Here is a 13,974-nt window from a genome sequence, read left to right as displayed (position 1 = left end):
CATACGTTTAATATATTGAATTATGTTTAAAGTTAAAATAAATATATATATATTATAAAAATAAAAAGAAGAAAATAAAGAAGTTCTTCAGGATGTAAAGAAGCTCCATCTATAAACTAGTGTATGATCTACAGTAATTGCTCCAGAGTCCAGAATATTAAAGGGTGCAACAAAAGGGATGATCAGGCAGGGACATAAACAACTATGACAGGAACTTCTGCATCTACATAGTCTATCACAGCCAAGTTCTCCTGTCTACCTGATACTGTTTCTCAGGCTAAAGTCAATAAGCTGCCCCTCAGAAAACTTTTAAGGGCAGCCATTGGTGGAGCTAAAACATCTGCAGTAAGAAAGGAATTATCATTTTTCATATTTGTGTGCCTATAATTTTGTTCCCTGATCTAGGACTTATGCTCCCAATTTCCTTAACAGTATTTTATGCTATCATGCATCTTAATTCGTGAGTAAACAGACTGCCAAGAAGCAAACTATTCAAGAAAATAATGGAATAAAGAACTGCTTGGCCTCATGGCACACTATGGACAACCATGGTGTCAGCATATCCTGAGTTTGGGCATCTGCCAGGGCCCACTGCCTCTGACCCTCATCTATACATTTCTTCTGCTACCAGGCTGTGTGCATTTCCCTCACTGTGGAGGAATGGGTGTATAGGTGGCTGTGAGTGTGGGTAGTGGGAGTAGGCAGGTACAGAATACTAAAGGGACCTGGATGGGAGTGTGAGCAAGGGAGGGGCCCATAAGCATTTTCTGACCCTCAAAACCTGGAACCAGCCTAGGCTATTTGAAACCTACAAGTAACTGCTGGAAGAAATCATCCAAAGATTTTGAGAGAGGAAAGCTGCAGAACTGCAGTCCAAGCTCTGCTCACGACCTGAGTTCGATCCCAGCAGAAGCTGGATTCAGGTAGCTGGCTCAAGGTTGACTCAGCCTTCCATCCTTCTGGGATCAGTAAAATGAGTACCCAGCTTGCTGGGGAGAAAGTGTAGATGACTGGGGAAGGCAATGGCAAACCACCCCATTAAAAAGTCTGCCATGAAAACATTGTGAAAGCAACGTCACCCCAGAGTCGGAAACAACTGGTGCTTGCAAAGGAAAGTGCCTTCACCTTTTTTTTAACCACCAATATGTGGATGAGACTCAGCTCTATTTCTCCTTACAAGCAGAGCCAGGTAGGCCTGTGGAAGTGCTGAATAGGTATCTGAAGAAGGCAACTGAATAGGTGTTGGCTAATATACTGAAGCTCAGTCCAGACAAGACATATGTACTGTTGGTAAGGACAAAGTTGCTCAAAGACTAAAAAGTCATCCTGTCTTGGAAGGGGTTACATTCCCTCTGAAGGAGTGGGTTCACAGCTTGGGGGTATTGCTGATCCTGATCTATGGTTAAAGGCTAAGGTCTCCACCTTTATTAGCTTTGGCTGAAATGCCAGCTAAGGACATTTCTGAGAAAGCATGATCCATGCTCTGTGATCCATTCTCTGATCCATGCTCTGATCATATCCAGCTTAGATTTACTGTAACATGGCATCTGGGTTTTTGGCCACTGTGTGACACAGAGCTTTGAACTGGATGGGCCACTGGCCTGGTCCAACGTGGCTTCTCATGTTCTTATGCTCTACATGAAGTTACTTTTGTAAAATGCCCAAAACTTGATCTGGTCTAGGATGTGTCAGCCAGAGTACTGTCAGGGGTTGGATACTGAGATTATAATCCTCTGTGCTGAATCATCTTCATTGGCTGTCTGTTCATTTCCAGGCACAATTCAAAGTGCTTGTTCTTACCTATTAGGTTCTAAATATCTTGGGAGCTGGTGTAATTGATGGATCACCTCCTTCCATATTGTTCAGCCTGCCAACTGAGGCTTTGTTCTCAGGCCCTACTGTCGGTGCCCCTGTCTGCATTAAGTGGTTGGCACCAGAAATGAGGCTTTTTTGATGGTGGAACTTTACCTTTGAAATGCCATTTCCCTTAAGGATGACTTTCCTTTTAGTGCCAGAGTATTTCTCTTTAGTCAGGCTGCTGGCTATGTGATTCTACCTTTTAGATGTTTTATGCCCTGCTCCTAGTCAGAGGAATGTTTTGTCAATGTCCTTTTAAACTGCTGTTTTATATACTGTTATGTTCTGGATTGTTTTTATTGGTTGTTATTATTGGCATGGACTTTTAGAAATTGTTTTTACTGTCTGTTTGGTTTCATTTTATTGCAGAGAGCATTTTTGAGCAGGCCTGAAGAAGCGCCAAAATTTTTCTAAATAAATAAATGTGTGTAAAAGGTATTCTCTTCAGATAACCAGGGCCAACTAATGTGAGTAGATGGCCCTTAAGGAGGAAGCTATGTTACTGCCTAGTCACTTTCTTACACATAAAGTAAAAATCATGGGAATGAATCAAGCTTTCTTTCTATATTCCAGCAGCTAGCAGGTATCTATGATACCTATACATTTCACATAGAACATGCATGATAGAAAGAAAAGACACATTCCCTCTGCAACAGAATATTGTTCTTTGAGTGAAATAATATTCCTCCAATGTATACTAGAGTGCTCACAGATCTGCCCACAATAAAACATTCCCTCATTCCACTGCCACTTGTAGCCAGAGCTGTATAAGCAGGGAATGCACCAGACCCGTGAGAAAGGAATCCCATCTTTTTTGTCTTCTCCTTGTTCCCTCACTGGGCCACTCACTCACTGTTCATTTTGCCTGCTTGCAGTACCAGTACTACCACCTCTCTCTCTCTCGGCTTGGCTTCGCAAACGAAGATTTAAGAAGGGTGCAATAGTCCACGTTTGCTGCAGGCTCACTGGTGGCTGACAAGACCAATGAGGGACAGGCAGGTCCGGCCACAGTGGCTGCAGGGAAAAGTCTGATTTGGGGTTGGTGCTGTAGCAGTGCGATTCTTCCTCAATCTCCTTTTGTCCTCAAGACCAGCTATGCGTGCGTTCTCAAAGGAAGAGACAGCCTGGTGGATGGTGTGCCTCCATGCTTTGCGATCTGAGGCTAGGTCAGACCACTGGTGATGGTTGATGCAACAGGTGCCAAGGGATTTCTTCAAGGAGTCCTTGTACCTCTTCTTTGGTGCCCCTCTATTTTGATGGCCGGTGGAAAGTTCGCCATACAGGGCAATCTTGGGAAGGCGGTGGTTTTCCATCCTAGAAATATGCCCTGCCCAGCGCAGCTGCGTCTTCAGCAGCAGTGCCTCGATGCTGGTAACCTCTGCCCGCTTGAGGAGTTCAGTGTTGGTCACAAAGTCACTCCAGTGGATGTTGAAGATGGTGCGAAGGCAGCGCTGATGAAAGCGCTCGAGGGGTCGCAGGTGATGACGGTATAAAACCCATGATTCGGAGCCGTAGATGAGGGTTGTCATCACAACCGCTTTGTAAACATTGATCTTTGTGCCTTTTTTCAGATGCTTATTGCTCCACACCCTTTTGTGCAGTCGGCCAAATGCACGGTTTGCCTTTGCCAGCCTGTTGTCAATCTCCTTGTCGATCTCGGATGAGTTTTTCCATTGTCTTGGAGTGGGCCTTTAGTCGCCTCAGGTTGAACAGGCTGCCATCGGTGCGGTAGCGGATGTAGACACCATCATCATCATCTAGATCTACTGCGGCTCTTTGAAGCATCATGCAGTCACATACAGAGCCTTGTTCTGTTCCCTGCATTTCTCTTGGAGCTGCCTGAGAACAAATACCATGTCGGTGGTGCTCCTGTTAGCTCTGAAGCCGCACTGGCTCTCTGGGAGGAGTTCTTCTGGCAAGGATTTTGCCTGTGATGGAGAGCAGGGTTATCCCCCGGTAGTTGGAGCAGTCTGACTTTTCCTCTTTGTTCTTGTATAGGGTGATGATGATTGCATCGCGAAAGTCCTGTGGTAATTTGCCTTGTTCCCAGCAGGTGACAAGTACTTTGTGAAGTGAGCTATGTAGTACTGTGCCCCCATGCTTCCAGATCTCTGGTGGAATTCCATCAACTCCTGCTGCCTTGCCACTTTTCAGTTGCTTGATGGCTTTAACAGTCTCCTCTAAGGTGGGGATCTCATCCAACTATGTTTTCACTGGTTGAAGTGGGGTGAGGTGGATTGCTGAATCTTGAACTACGCGGTTGGCACTGAAGAGAACCTGAAAATACTCCGACCACCGGTTCAGTATGGATGCCTTGTCTGTGAGGAGCACTTGGCCGTCTGCACTTCGCAAGGGACTCTGAGCCTGATATGATGGACCATATACTGCCTTCAGGGCTTTGTAGAACCCTCTTAAATCACCAGTACTACCACCAATGCTGCCTGATTCACGCAGGGAGGGGGGCAGTGATAGTTTCCACTCCTCTGCCTGTCTGCAGTACTGCCTGTCTCACATGCAGAGGGGGAGCAGTTCAATCTCCACCACTGGTGGCAACACTTGGCCAGCAAAGGTGTAAAACCAATGCCCTGCTTCCCCACTTTCCCCACAGGAATGTTCTCTGCTCAAAGAACGTTCACATAGAATCCTAGAGTTGGAAGGGAAGGGTCATCTAGTCCAACGCCCTGCACAATGCAGGGAATTCACAAATACCTCCCCTCACACAAACATCCCCAGTGACCCCTGCTTCATGTCTAGAAGATGGCAAAAATTTCCAGGATCCTTTCCCAAACTGGCCTGGAGAAAAACTGCTGAATGACTCCAAAGTGGCACTCAGTAGTCCCCTGCGCATGTAAGAAAGGGCCACAGGAACTAAGCTCTGGTGCAACCTTTTCTGCCCTCCTTCTCATGATCTGCCTAATTCACAGAATCAGCGTTACTGTCAGATTGCCATCTAGCCTCTGCTTAAAAAACTCCAAAGAAGGAGAGCCCATCACTGAGGAACTGCTCTAACTATCAAGAAGTTCTTCCTAATGTTTAGCCACAAACTCTTTTGATTTAATTTTTACTTTCTGGGGCAACAGAAAACAATTCTGCACCATCCACTCTATGACAGCCCTTCAAGTACTGGAAGATGGTGATCATACCACTTCTCAGTTGTCTCCTCTCCTGACTAAACATACCCAGCTCCTTAAGCCTTCCACATAGGACTTGGTTTCCATACCCCTCACCATCTTCATTGCCCTCCTCTGGACATGTTCCAGCTTGTTTATATCCTTCTTAAATTGTGGTGCCCAAAACTGAACACAATATTTTAGGTGAGGTCTAACCACAGCAAAGTAAAGCAATACCATCACTTTGCGTGATCTGGACACTATACTTCTGTTGATACAGCTCAAATTTGCATTTACCTTTTTAGCTACCACACCACACTGCTGACTCCTGTTCAGTATACAGTCCACTAAAACTCCCAGATCCTTTTTGCACATACTACTGCCAAGACAAGTCTACCCCATCCTACAATGATGCATTGGATTTTTTCTACCTAAACGCACAACTTTACATTTATCCCAGGATCAGTGCGGGGCCTGGAAAAGTCACTGTTACAGTTCAGGTAAGTTTTCCCCTCATTTCTTTATTTTCCTTTCCTTCTATTTCTTCCCCCATTTCTTTATTTCCCTTTCTTTCCATTTCTTTTCCCCATTTCTTTATTTCTTTTTCTTTCCATCTCTAATATTAAGGGATGCTAATATTAGGGGATGTGATCTAACTTGCTAAGGAGTTCCTGCTGAGCTTTTTCTACAACCCCCCCCCCCCTGGACTTATGCATTTGCCTAGGGCGGTGGGTTGTGTGTGTGTGTGCAAAATTAGGCTTCCCCCACATGACTTCAAATGGAAAAACAATTATTTATATTAATTTTGCCAGGTCGAATCATTCTCCCTCAGCGAAGCACTGTTTTATAAGTTGATAATTTTGTATGGCCCGTGAAAGATGTTATAAATATCCAAATGGCCCTTGGCAGAAAAAGGTTCCCTGCCCCTGGCATAACGAATATCATGTAAGCACAGTGCATCTGTGCATTCACACTCGTGGGATAGAGCGCCTGCGCCGATCCCCGAATCGGTACCTGAAAAGCCCGAGATTTTTCCGCGCTCGGCGCAAATGGGCATGCGCAGGCGTCCCAGTATGCATGCTCACCGGCGCCAGCGCGGGGATCCCGCCAGTTCCTTCCTGACCGCTGGAAGCCCCTACTGGAGGGAAACTGTCAGCAGCGGGGAAGGAGGGTGGGTAGTGTGAATGCACAGATGACCACTCGAAGATCTACAGTTACAGGTAAGCAACCTGTCTATCTTCTTTGTGGTCTCTGTGCTTCACACTTGTGGAAGATTAGCAAGCAAGACATACCTGGAGGCGGGAAGACGGTGAACCGGAAGGAACAGCTTGCAACACCAGAGTTCCCAACCGAGTCCTCTGCTGAGCATGCACATCCAGCGTGTAGTGCTTCATGAAGGCATGCGGAGAAGACCAGGTGGCAGCCTTGCAGACATCAGTAAGGGACACGCCTCTCAGGAACGCCACCGACATGGCCATCGCTCTTGTGAAGTGTCCACGAACAGGTCCTGGTAACGGCTTCTTTGCCAACAAATAACAGAGTTTAATCATCTCAGTGAGCCATTTTGAGAGCCTCTGAGACGAAATCCTGGAACCTAACTTGGGAGCAGCATACGAAACAAAAAGCTGCTTGTCCTTGCGAAAATTCTTTGAACGGTTCAAATAAAACAGCAAAGCACGCTTAATGTCCAAAGCATGCAACCTACGTTCCTCGTCCGAGGAAGGGCTAGGGTAAAAAGTGGGCAACCAAACTTCTAAATTGAGGTGGAACTGAGAGACCACCTTCGGAAGAAAACTAATGTCCGGCACCAGGGAAACCCCAGCCTCTCGAAAAACAAGATAAGGATAATCACAACGCATCGCTGTGAGCTCCCCAACACGACGCGCTGATGTGATGGCAACCAAAAATGCAGTCTTCCATGACAGGAGCTGTAAAGAGCATGTGACCATCGGCTCAAAAGGGCGATGAGTTAGTTTGTCCAGCACTGTCAAGTCCCACAACTGTGGGGGCGATCTTGATGGTGGATGCAGCCTAAACAACCCCTTCAAAAACTTCTTGGACTGAGGGTGTGCGAAAACAGAGTACCCCTCCACCTGATCATGGAAGGCAGATATTGCTGCCAAATACACCTTGATGGAGGAGAAAACCAGGATCGCATCCACTAGGGATAACAAAAAATCAAAAACTGCCGACAACCCCACCCGGCTAGGTGAGACTGAAGGGTCAACTAAGAACTTAGTGAATCTCCACCACTTCCTGTCATAGGAAGCGTGGGTGGACAGTTTTCTGCTGTTCATCAGGACGTGCTGGACCCTGTCAGAGAACCCTACTGGTCAATGAACCACGCTGTCAGCTTCAGATGGGGCACGTTGTGATGGAATACATGCCCACCCTGAGCTGACAGAAGGTCCGGTTCTGCCGGGAACTGGTAGAAGACCCCCCTCGACAGTTGGAGCAGGATCGAAAACCAGTTCTGGCAAGGCCACCAGGGAGTCACCAGGATGCAGCATGGTCTCTCCCTTGCTATTTTGTTGACCACCGTCATCAACAACAGCAGAGGCAGGAACATGTAGAGGAACTGGCCCTCCCAAGGAAGCAGGAGCCCATCTCCCAGAGAGGCTGGATCCGCTCCCCCTCTGGAACAGAACATGGGGCATTTCTTGTTCTCGGCTGTGGCGAAGACATCCAGCTGCGGGTACCCCCAAAGCTGGAATACAGGCTTTAGAAAACGCCACTGCAGTTCCCACTCATGTGGGGAAGCCCCCCGGAAGGTGTGCTGCCTTCACTAAGATGTCGCATTGGAGACACTCCAACCAGAGATCCATCGCCAACGCGCAGAGCCGACGAGACACTGTCCCACCCTGCCTGTTGATGTAGCATAGGGCAGTGGTATTGTCCATAAGCAGCGCTACAGTCTTCCCCGCCACTAAGGGACGGAAAGAGCGTAGGGCAAAGTGAACCGGCAGCAGTTCTAGATAGTTTATATGGAACTGAGTCAGATTTGGCGGCCACTGGCCCCCCGCACACAGGCCTTCCATGTGGGCCCCCCAACCCCACAAATAAGCATCTGTGGTGATAGTCACAGTAAAAGGTGGGAGATGGAAGGGAGCTCCCTGGCAGATGTTGTTCGCTGACCCCCACCACTGTAGCGTCTGGAGAGTCCTGGATGGGATGATGAACCTCTTTCGAGGTGAGTCTCTGAGTGGGTGAAACTGGCGAAGAAACCACAACTGCAGGCCTCTCATCCTCAGTTTCGCAAAGAGTAGCACGCTTGTCGTCGCTGCCATCAGCCCCAGCATCCGTTGAAGCTGCTGTGCTGTGCCCCACTTTCGCCTCTGTAGCAGTCGTACCAGACCGACAATGTCGTTTGCTCTCTGTGGAGGCAGGTATGCACGATGCTGGTTCGTATCCAGCAAAGCCCCTATGAACTGCACTGTCCTTGATGGAGTAAGGTGAGATTTCTCCAAATTGACCTGCAACCTCAAGGTGTTGAGAAGACATAGAGTGATGGCAATGTGCGTTGACAAACTTTCCCTCGACATCGCCACAAGGAGCCAGTCGTCGATGTATGGAAAAACGACAACTCCCTGGAGATGGAGATGGGCAGCCACAACGCTCATCATCTTCGTAAACACCCGAGGTGCAGTGGACAGGCCGAACGGAAGGGCTTTGAACTGGAAGTGTTGGGAACCCACTGCAAACCGGAGGAAACGCCTGAACGCCAGATGGATGCTGACGTGGAAGTAGGCATCCTTGAGGTCCAGGGTCGCCATCCAGTCCCCTTGATTGATGAGGGGCAGGATTGTTTACAGCGTGGACATTCTGAACTTCTGGTACAGAATAAATTTGTTCAGATTCCGAAGATCCATAATTGGTCTTAAGCCCCCATCCCTCTTGGGGACCAGGAAGTAGCGAGTGTAAAAACCTCCCATCCTTGCCTCCATTGGAACTCTCTCTATGGCTTGTTTCTGTAGGAGGTTGTTCACCTCCGCCAGCAGAGGTGGGGAAGGGGGAGTGGTGATCACCACGGATTGGTTCGGAATCTGAGCAAACTCTATTTTGTAGCCCTCTTGTATGATGGACAAAGCCCACCTGTCTGTAGAGATCAACTCCCAGGCAGGCAGGAAAGGGCGGAGGCGGATAGCTGTTGAGCCAGTAGGGGCGATGACGCGTGCCACAGGAAAGTCAAAGGCCCTGCTTCTGAGGGCGGGCACCCTTGAATTTGCCAGTGGCCTGAGAGCCATAGCGGTTCCTGTTGTTGCCTGAGTACAATGGTCTGTCAGGCTGGGTGGACTGAGGTCGCCATTGCTTTTCGGGCGAGAACTTTTGGTAAGGCTTCTTGGCCCATGATTTGTGCCACTGCTTCGCCTTGGGAGCCCTGGAGGTGGCCTGCACACCCAGGTTCCTGGAGGTCTTCAGGCTCTTGTCCATTTCTTACAGTGAACTGTCCGTGGTGGTGCTAAAAAGGCCATCCCCCTCAAAGGGCAAGTCCTCAACAAAAGCCCTAGTGTCCTGCTGCAGGGCTGTTGACCTTAGCCAGGAGTGCCGATGAATGCACACAGCGGACGTGATGGCCTTTGCCGACACGTCCACCATGTGCTTTGCTGCAGCCAATTGTTGCTTGGCCACAGCAAAGCCTTCTTTCTGCAGCTTCCTAGCAGCAGCCTTTTTGTCCTCGCTCAGGGAAGAAAGGAGAGGGGTGAGTTGTTCCCATACGGAGTACTGGTATCTAGCCATGCAAGCCGCATAGTTAGATACCTTTACTCCTAGGGCCCCTGTGGAGCAGACCTTCCTTCCCATATTGTCCAGCTTCTTTCCCTCCTTGTCAGGTGGGGATGAGTGGACCTTTCGTGCCTTGGAGGAAGACGAGACAACGACTGAGTTCAGTTTTGGATGGGTGAAAAGGGTCTCCTGGACCCTGTACATGTGGTCCAGCCTTCTGGATGACACTGGAGTCGAAGATGGTTTCTTCCAGGGCTCCTTGACTGCCTGCAGAATCACTTTGGTGACCGGCAAAGCGATTGCTGTGGATGTGTCCCTTTGCATAATGTCAAAGACATTATCATCCACGACAGGTTGTGGTTGCATCACAGGCAGGGAGAGGGAGGTTGCCATCCTCTTCACCAGGTCACCATAGGACTTCAGATCTTCCGATGGCGAAATAAGAAGATCTTCGGCCGTTTGGGAACCTGGCGAAGGCTCCAAAGCACCTTCCTGGGCATCGGTACCGCTCTCTGAGTCCGATGAAGAAGACTCCCGGTGTATGGAGTGCTCAGAGAGGATCGGCGTCAATTCCCGAATCGGCGAGCGGATCGACGTCGATGGTCGCCGACGAGTCTCAGCCACTGGGGTGGTGTGCCTCTCCAGAGGGATCGATACCAATGGCCTTTGGGAATGGTGCGACAGCCTCGACATGCAGGATGCCTCTGACTGTTACCACTGGTAAGGAGGGGAGGGATACGGGTAGGTGGGCGGCCACTGACGCTGCTCCCACGATGGTAGCGGTGGGAAACAGCGTGGTGCCATGGAGGGCTCTAGCTCCCGTCTGCCTCTGGGCTCCATCGGGGGAGACGGGTCCATTGGCGCCGAAGCCTCCACTTCTGAGATCGAACCGCTCCCACTGTGACGCCGCAACCCGGATGACAAGGATCGCTGGGTGAGGTCGATCTCCTGCTCAGACATCGAGAGACAGGGCTGTTGAGTACTGCCTCTTGATGCCGATGGGCTGTGGCACGGGGACGCCAGGATCTTCCTCGGCAGAGCAGAGGTCATCGGTACCGAAGCATCACGAGAAAGCGATGGAGTGCAGGGCCTCTTCCACTTCTCCTTGGACTTGGCCTTCTTCGGAGCGGATGCTCGGGTCCCCAAGTCATCCCGACGCTTCTTGGCGGGCGTGTCCACTGATTCCTCATGGGATCGTTTTGTGGAGGAGCCTCACTCGATAGGCATTTCGGTCACGATCGGGGTCACATCAGCCGATGTGACCGTCGGGGCCGGGGTGTCTGCCATGGTCGATGCCGATGGGCCCAATGCCGATTTCTGAGGGCAGAGTGCTGACTCAGTTAAAGCCGCCGAAAGCCGCACCGCCCGGTTCTTTCGCGTTTGCTTGGAGAAGCGGAGACAGTGTGGGCAGGACTCCATGCAGTGCGCTTCACCCAAGCAGAGAAGACACAGAGAATGGCCGTCCGGGGGGGCAATCTTCTTCCCACAAGAGCGGCAGCGTTTGAAAAACCCCCAACGTCTTTCCATAGACGCCAATCGCTAAAAAACCCACTCAGAGTCCTCTGAGGGGAAAAAATTTGGGGGGGGAAAACAAAGGAGGGGAAAGGCCCCAAAGGGCAGTCCAACAACACACACAAACTTTTTTTTTAAAACTAACTATCTAACTATCTACTCTAAGGAAACAACAAACGGGCTATATACAACGAGTAAAGGCAAAAAAACGATATCTCACCGACCAGGGACACAAAAGGTAAACCTCTCCGCGCAGCGGTCAGAAAGGAACTGGTGGGATCCCCGCGCTGACGCCGGTGAGCATGCGTACTGGGACGCCTGTGCATGCCCATTGGCGCAGAGTGCAGAAAAATCGCGGGCTTTTCAGGTACCGATTCGGGGATCGGCGCAGGCGCTCTATCCCACGAGTGTGAAGCACAGAGACCACGAAGAAGATCCAGAAAGAAAGAAAAAAACCTATGGCCTTTGAGAATTTTATGCTGGGAGTCCTTCAGTAAGTACAATTTAACATTTTATCTTGGAGTAATACAATTCCACAGAGCTACTAATATGGCACTTAAAAGTATTTGCTTTTATTCTGAAACAAAAACCTGGCACTTCTGACATCAGATTACCAGAGCTGGATGTTGTGAATATGCAAAAAAGCAGGTCATGTGCTTAGTATCAAACCACTTTTGATACCCAACAACTCCTCAACTGTTCCTGTTATGGCAGAGGCAAACACACTAATCCAACCAGTGATGGAAAACTAACATTGCAATCCTAGGAACATTTTCCTGCAGAAAGTCCCACTGAATAAACTTCATTAGGATTCTAAATAGATCTTCTTAGAATTATACTATTAGATAGCAACCCTAAGTAAGTTTACTTAGAAGCCTACTCAGGTTTTTTTTCCAATAAGGATTTCTTCCAAAAAAACTGTTCTTAGGATTACACTTGTAACTATCATCCTGCTGTTAAGCAGCTATAAAAAACTTCTGCAGAAGAATCCAATATACCGGATTGTGGGGGTTAACGTAAGACACTTCTGCTATCTAAAAGATATATGAAATTTTTCCACAGGTATGGCCCTGCACTTGTCATAGCCTAAGGGCAGCACTAAGTGCAAGTCATGTGGTTCTATAGCATATACAGTAATATTACATGTCATTATGTTTCCAAAACCTCTTTGGAAAGCCTGGATACAAATTTGTGATGGGTGAAAAACAGATGGTAACCAGCAATCAGAAATTTACTCACTCTTCTACAAGTGCACACAGTCCATAAATGGATAAAAAGCGTGTAGCAAAGAGGCTTGTATTTTGTTAATGATCAGTGTTACTTTCTACTTTACTTGTGAAAGAGATGTAAGTTCATAGTGTAGTCAGTGTCTTATACTAATGGCATTTTATACAAAAGTGCTTAACTTGTCAAAAAACATAATCACTCTATTACTGAAACTACCAGTGACAAACTTAAAATAAAAGGCTAGTGTAAAATAAATTTAAGAATGATTAAATACATAATCAAACCAAAATTGGTGTAGAAACATTATTAGCTATTATGAAATGACTTACTTATATAAGAGGTGCGAAGTTTTTTCACAGACTCTGAATATAAGTTAGAAAAGCCACACATATAAGAAGCCACAGCCAGCATGCCTTAATGAAGCAATGAAAAAGGAAAGACAAAGATACCAAGTTTGGACACAAAAAACTGCTGCACAATTTGAACACCATGGCTGTGTTCACTTATCACCAAGGAATTTCATACTTTATTCATGATGAGAACTAACCAAATATCCTCTTATACCTGGCACAGAAACAGAACACTTTCTGATTTAGAAGAGTCTACAAATTATTACAACATACAAATCTGGCACTTGGAAAAGGCTCCCCCAGTGACACAGGAACAAACCAGAACTGTGAGCATCTTCTGTTAACAGACTGCAGGATCCCACCCATTAACCTGACATTTTTAGTGGAACTATTTATAATACTGAAGAACAGAGCACATAAAATGATAGCCAAAGCTTCTGTATCTTCTATAGCAATAAACTGTTTTTGCAGCCACATAATAGATAATACTTCAAACACTACAATTTGTCTTGAAGTGTGCCATATGTCTGTTTTGCAACAATATATTTTGTAATATACTATCCAGCCAATCTTTTTTTACTTTTTTTTACAACAAATCACTCATTTAACTATCCTCTTTATTACAGCCCCATTCCATACAGCTTTTGTCCAAATAAGTCTTGTGATCCCCAGAATAGCTTTTATATCACTTAAAGGGATCCAGCCTTGCTTTTTCACCTGTAGAGAAACCGACTGGATGTGTAAAACTCCACCTCCCAAGTTACCTTTGATACTCTGCCATGAAACTCTGACAAGAAACTCTGACAAAACATGTATGATTTTGTTTTAGATTGGCCCAGAAAAGCACTGTGGGCATAACTGATCTCATTTTTTTTCCTGCACCATACCTGCACAAAGACATTTTACACATTGTGCATCAGCCTAGCTACATGGGTGTAATATATTATATCCAATGATTATCATTGTGAGTATGATATCTCCAAAGACTCCCCCCTCCAAAATAATTTGTATTGGTTGTTTTGTTATGTAGCAATACAAACTTGTGTATTATTTAACAATATTAACAAACAAACTCTTTTCCATGTCACTGTTGTCGGACTTATTGTTACAAGGAAATAAATCCCATTTACCATAAATGAAAAGCTTCTATACAGTAGGTGTCTCAGATCTTTCTTGTAGGGATATATCCAAAGACT

The 13,974-nt window shown here is 47.2% G+C and overlaps 1 protein-coding gene across 4 annotated transcripts in view; it reads right to left on the bottom strand.

Annotated features, from left to right (window-relative positions):
- STXBP5 (syntaxin binding protein 5) overlaps positions 1–13,974 on the bottom strand; it is a 306,923-nt gene that overhangs the window by 61,189 nt on the left and 231,760 nt on the right. The gene's annotated exons all lie outside the window — the stretch shown is intronic.

The sequence above is a fragment of the Heteronotia binoei genome, chromosome 1 (genome assembly GCF_032191835.1).
Source record: "Heteronotia binoei isolate CCM8104 ecotype False Entrance Well chromosome 1, APGP_CSIRO_Hbin_v1, whole genome shotgun sequence".
In the NCBI taxonomy this organism is placed as follows: Eukaryota; Metazoa; Chordata; class Lepidosauria; order Squamata; family Gekkonidae; genus Heteronotia; species Heteronotia binoei.
The sequence above is the reverse complement of the archived record's forward strand: the minus strand, read 5'-3'. Positions and strand labels throughout refer to the sequence as shown.